Here is a 6673-nt window from a genome sequence, read left to right on the forward strand (position 1 = left end):
AATAATACCCCCTACCACCCGCAGGACATCAAAGCTTCCCCCACCCCTACCGCTGAAGGATCGGTAGGGGCCCCAATACATTGCTATGCAAAGGGGTCTACACTGCTGTTGACGCCCCTGTATGTATGTTTGTATGTATGTATGTATGTATGTATGTATGTATATATATTATTTATTATTATTTATAAACATTTGGTCTATCTATAATACTTTAACTGACCCGGAATATACTGGGTCACCTAAGTGTCCATCTCCGTGCTTTGCTCCGCCCCTCTGGAAACCCCCTTCAGAAAATCCTGCGTTTGCCACTGTATATATATATATATATTAGATGCAGTATTAAAGGAAATGTTGAAATCACATTTCTTACTACTAATGATCTGGAATTGCTGCCGTCCGTCCCACAGTTGTATAATTGACACATGAATTATTGAAGGCTATGTCACATTATCCGGCATATCGTTCAGTATGCGCATTTCAGTTTTGGGACTTCAATATTTAGCTAGATTTCTGTATTCATGGGTTTTTGAAGTCACATACAAACAGGAGATGGAGAAAATGCATATTGAATATTAATATAAATGATCTCTTTGCTCTGCATGTAGACTCTTCGCACTCTGATCTCTGACCGTCTGCTTCCAGTTTGAATTATTTATTTTGTCTTTGAAGAGTTTCTTCCTATAACATATCTCATACTCAGCTTGTTAGGGAAAGGTTATCCAGGGGCCCACAGGGGCTGTATTTGTATTTGCGTTTGAAGTGCCATCTTGTTCGGGCTAGGACTAGAATTGCTACTTCGTCCAATTAAAATTAGAGGTACATACAAAAATCCAAGATGCATCCTTTATAATGAGTTAATGGAGCTGGTTCCATGAAGCGTAGACTGTGCATATACAATGCATCTTTGCAGATTAAACTTCTGAAAACAAAAACAAACAAACAAAATAATTGGTCACAGGTGAAATTAGAATCATTAGAGTGCTATGGCTATAACTTTGTGGGGAAAATTTACTAAGATGGGAATAAGACTTCACGTGTGATGTTGCTATGGGCAACCAATCAGAATCTAGTTCTTATTTATTTAGCATCCCTCCAGAACAGGCTATCCCAACCACGGTCCTCAAGGCACACCAACAGTGCAGGTTTTAGTGATATCCAGGCTTCAGCACAGATGGTTTAATCAGAATCCCTCAGATACTAATGAAGTCACCTGTGCTCAAGCCTGGATATCTAGAAAACCTGCACTGTTGGTGTGCCTTTAGGACCATGGTTGGGAATGCCTGCTCTAGAAGATAGTAGACAGGATCTGATTGGTTGCCCATAGCAACATCACATGTGAAGTCTTATTCCCATCTTAGTAAATTTCCCCCTGTATGTCTTATTGCATTGACTATAATTTTAATACATAACTATGCATGCTAAGGAACTTTTTTTCTAAGGACACGCAGATGCACTATTTCTGAGTGAAATATAATAAGCGCAACGGAATATGCTGCACTATATAAGAAACGGTTAATAAATAAATTGTAGGACATGTGGTGCTTAGAGTTACACAGATGCTCAAAGACAACAAATATCCTTGTTTGATGCTAGAACAGTAAATGTACATGACAAGACAATGGATGACGTTCATTAGACATGTCTGTAAATTAGTCATCTCACAGATCTGCTCTTCATACACTACATGTATTATAACAGGTGGTGCTGCGTGGAGTATTTCATTGCAAGCAAAGATAATGACTTGAGACAACCATGAGGACGGGCCACAAAGCAAATGTAGATGGACTTTCTTAGGAAACAAGTGTACCATTAAAATTATTGTAGAACAAAGTTTCCATAACACTAGGAAAAATAGAGAAAGACAATGTTCCCAGAGCCGAACTTCCCATTGAACGGCACATGTTTGGGGGTGGCACTTAGATGCCTGTGATAGTCAGCATGAAATATACCAGTAACTGCAAAATATCAGTTATTGTTGTGCCTAGGGTCGGCCTCATCCCTAAATCTGCCCCTGGGTGTTCCCTCTTACTTTAATTAACCTCTCTACGAGGCAGGTTTATCAAAGTTTGGGGAGGGCGTAAACATCAAGACAATATGTGTCTTCTAGCCAATGGTGCATCCGTACACAATACATGATCTAGTGTAATGTGGGGTACACACCAAAATGACCAAGATCGTTAGATGATTGAGAAAGGATTTCCCTTGAACTTCCTGGGAGCTCTCGGGCAGTCCCCAGCTAACGATTTGTAAAAACTGTGTATTTTGTGCGAAATTACCTCAATCCAATCTGGATGTGACTGCGATGGTTGTTAGACGGCCAGATCGGTGCTTCTTTTGTTTCTGCAAAGTACACCATGTGGCCTTTGAAATTTGTAACTAGCTGCACGTAGCTATTTTGCATTGCATTCGTTTGGCTGCCATTACAAAGTGTGTTTTAACCCTACATTATAGAATCTGCAGTGATGGGTTGTTACCATCAAGGTTACCTGCTGTACTACACTGTGCTGAAGCTGAGACGTGAGAGGGTCCAGTGTAGGATAGCTAGATCTTGCTGGACCAGTGACTGCTCAGGGAGATTAGGGAGAATAACCCAGATGACTACAGAAATTTTCTGCGGATGGATGATGCCACCTTCCAGGAATTGCTGCATCTGGTGACTCCGTACATCGAGAAGCAAGATACCAAGTACAGGATGGCTATCCCTGCTGAGGACCGGCTGGTGGTGACCCTGAGGTTTCTAGCGACAGGAAGGTCTCTGGCTGACCTGAAGTTTGGACCCCTCATCTCTCCACAGTCTTTGGGCCTCATCATCACAGAGACCTGTAAAGCCATTGGAAAAGTGCTGCAGTACCAGTATTGCAAGGTAAGGAAAAATACACTGCACACTTTATTGTGAATACAAAAATTGTTTTATTAATAATTAGGCCTAAGACTAATTTGAAAGGTTTTTTAGTCCTTTAAAATATCAAAGAGGTGCAAAAGTATAGCAAAATATATCAACATTTTGTATCATCAACTTTAACCATTTAGAATTTTATTTTTACTTTACAAAAGATAGAAATTGTTCAAAAATAAAACAGAATATATAACATTTTGTATCACCCAGTTTTTACTTTCCCAATAGGTATGATACAGTGTGACAGAGGGTAGTATGGACGCAGATATTCCAAGGCTCAGGCACACGTGCGGCAAGATGCAAATGCAATGGGCCCGGCCCCATTGATGTGCACCATGCAGCATATGGGCATGGCCCTTCACATATCTGTGCCAGAGACACCGTTTGTCACACCGTACCATACCTATTAGGAAAGGAAAAAATGTGCAATCCTTGGTTATTGGTCTTCGGATTGAGGAGACTCATGGTCTCCCTCCGTATAATGCCATACACAGGTGGCAGCATATAAAAAAAGGTACATATGTAGAACAAAAAACTCTGTCAACATTTTGTATCACCCACTTTTAAAATGTCCCAATAGGTATGGTACGGTATGAAAGAGGAAGCTTTGGACGCAGATATGTAAAGGCTCTGTCACATGTGGCGCAAGGTGCAAATGCAATGGACTTGGTCTCATTGTTTTGCGCCATGCACAACGTGTGCATGAGCCTTCACATATCTGCACCAGAGACACCATCTGCTGCTTCACTTTTTTCCCTTGCGGCGCATTTTCTTAGCGTGGTGTTGTTGCGGGGTGGGTGTCAGAGTGGGTGTTGCAGTGGGTGTTATGGCAGCATCACTTGATGGGCCTGGAGTTTCTGATAGCAGAGAGAGGTGCGGGGTCGGTCGGAGGTGGACAGTTACTAATTAATTGTATTTCCATATTGATTTCAGTTCCCTACCAGCGTCAATGAATGGAAAGTCATCACAAAGGAGTTTGATAAGTGACGGAACTTCCCGAATTGTGGAAGAGCCATTGATGGGAAACATGTCCGCACAACCTAGCCTGTGGTTCCTACCACTACAACTATAAGGGCTATTTTAGTGTTGTACTGATGGCAGTGGTGAATGTGAACTATGATGCATGCTTCGGATGGTGGCACTTTCAAGGACACCAAATTCTACAACAGACTAAGCACCAACACCCTTAACTTGCCATCTGTCCAGGAAACAAAACAAGTTTGTGGCGGATGAGGCATTCGGCCTGCACGAGCATGTAATGAAGCCATATACGCATAGGGGACTGAACCATGACAAAAGGATCTACAACTACAGGCTATCAAGGGCACGCTGTTTTGTAGAAAATGTGTTTGGAATCCTGGCTAGCTGGTTTTGCTTATTTCACACTGCCATCAATTTGAGGTTTGACAAAATAGACTGGGTCATGACGGCGTGCTGTGTCCTGCACAATTTACTCCATCACCACAGGCAAAGGGCCACAGGCACAGCACTCTAAGAAGACCCAGATCAGTTTACAGGGAATGCACGGGTCAAAAAGGTCATGGCCTATTTTAATGTAGTGGGGGCTGTTGATTAGCAAGTGGAATCCATTTGATAGGCAATCGACCATCACAACCACTCCAGTCCTCTGCGACTCCTGACTGAGGGTGAATTTGAGTCGATCATACAGATGGGTCAGGTCCCATCCTTGCTGGCGGGTCACCAGGACGTCCCCTCTGGCGACCCGCCAGCAGCCTCGCCAGCGAATATACTGAGACGCGCGTGCGTCTCACGAGCACGCGCGTCTCAGTCTCCGTCGCCAGCGTGACGGAAACCCTGTCCGTCTCCGCCTCAGGGAGACGGACAGGGTTAGGGGGGGGGGTTAGGGGGGGGTGCGGGCAGGCGGCGGGGACCCCGGGTTACCGCCGGCAAACCGGCGGGGACCCGGGGGAACGGATGGAAGCGCCGTCGGAAGGGGACGCGCACGCCTCTCGTGCGCGCGCGTCCCCTTCTCACCATCACCATGGCGCTGGCGGGGGATGGCGGCTGGCGACGCCAGCACCATCCCCTGCCAAGATGGGACCAGACCCATCTGTAGTACCAGAGGGACGTTTGGTACACTTGGTCAGCTCCAGCACCTGATCTTTTGGATGTCTCCATTTTTTTGTGTTCTTTAAGGAACACTGTTCTTAAATTCTGGATCTGTTTGCGTACCAAATCTGCATTGGCCTTCTGAGTGGAATGAGAGGCTGTTGGGACAGTTCTTCTAGGGCTTTGGACCTATTCAATTTATTACAATAGTCCTTGCACTTTGTGAGCCACAGATGTTCATATGAGCAGTTGTCAGGACTGCCATTGATATCATTCTGGCCTGCAGTACCTCTGATTTGCCAATGGTGCTGCTGTTGTGTTTTGGACTGCAGTACCTATGGATGGCCAGAGGTGCTGCTATTATGTTCAGCTTGCAGTACCTCTGTGTAGCCAGAGGTGCTGCTGTCATGTTTGGTCTGCAGTACCTATGGGTGGCCAGAAGTGCTGCTGTGTTGTTTGGACTGCAGTACCTATGGATGGCCAGAGGTGCTGCTATTGTGTTCAGCTTGCAGTACCTATGTGTGGCCAGAGCTGCTGCTGTTATGTTTGGTCTGCAGTACCTATGGGTGGCCAGAAGTGCTGCTGTGATGTTTGGTCTGCAGTACCTATGGGTGGCCAGAGGTGCTGCTGTTATGTACTACCTGCAGTACCTCTGAATGGGAGAACTGTGGTTTCTGAGAGCAGTCCCAGCTGGTGTAATCAGCTGGATCAGGCTGTTCTCAGAATACCATTCCCAGCTGCAGCATATATTGAGGATTGAGGGGCCTGTCTCTGTGTGCTGCAGGGATTGGCTTGCTCTTTCCTTAAAACTGTGTTTGCTCTGAGCTTCAGGGCCAGTTATAGTCTTCCTAGCCTTGTCTGAAGTGCTGTAGCTTTCCTGAGACCTGTTCCTGTATCTTGTACCTGTACCTGATACCTGTTCCTGTACCTGTACCTGATGCCTGCTCCTGTTTGCTGATGCTGAAGCATTGTACCTGTATCTGGTTTATGATCCTGAGAATACAATGATTTAACATCCGTACTGCCTCTGTTGTCTGTTCCTCCAGCAAGTATTATTAATATTACTCTTGCAGTCCACTGGGACCCCTAACACTATAACTGGCCCTGAAGCTCAGGGCAAACACAGTTTCAAGGAAAGAGCAAGCCAATCCCTGCAGCAACCAGAGACAGGCCCCTCAATCCTCAATATGTGCTGCAGCTGGGAATGATTACACAGCTGGGACTGCTCTCAGAAACCACAGTTCTGTCCATTCAGAGGTACTGCAGGCAGAACATAGCAGCAGCACCTCTGGCCACCCATAGGTACTGCAGACAAAACATGACAGCAGCACCTCTTGCCACACAGAGGTACTGCAAGCTGAACATAATAGCATCACCTCTGGCCATCTATAGGTACTGCAGTCCAAAACACAACAGCACCACCTCTGGCGAACCAGAGGTACTGCAGGCCAAAATTATATCACTGGCAGTCCTGACAGCGGAACTTCTCAAAGTACATTCATATGAGTGGTACTTCTCAATGAAGCCCTAGACAAATTCTTGCTCTTTTGCAATAACCAACATATAGACTGTAAAAAAGAAAAAAACAATGTTTTAATGATTTGCATTAAAAAAAATGTAATGTTATATAGTTTAGTTCAGTTTTATGTTTATTTAAGTAAGTTCAAGTTTAGTAAGTTGTTTTTAAAGTTTTAAAATGTTAATACA

General features: G+C 44.7%; 1 long non-coding RNA gene across 1 annotated transcript; it reads left to right on the forward strand.

Moving 5' to 3' along the window:
• The first annotated feature begins 1549 nt into the window (after positions 1 to 1549).
• LOC146058938 (uncharacterized) lies at positions 1550 to 4628 on the forward strand. The gene is made up of 2 exons (XR_014470051.1): positions 1550 to 2863; positions 3830 to 4628. It is a non-coding gene; the product is annotated as an uncharacterized LOC146058938 (long non-coding RNA).
• Positions 4629 to 6673: the final 2045 nt, after the last annotated feature.

Source organism: Crinia signifera, chromosome 2 (assembly GCF_055691185.1).
Source record: "Crinia signifera chromosome 2, ASM5569118v1, whole genome shotgun sequence".
Lineage (NCBI taxonomy): Eukaryota > Metazoa > Chordata > Amphibia > Anura > Myobatrachidae > Crinia > Crinia signifera.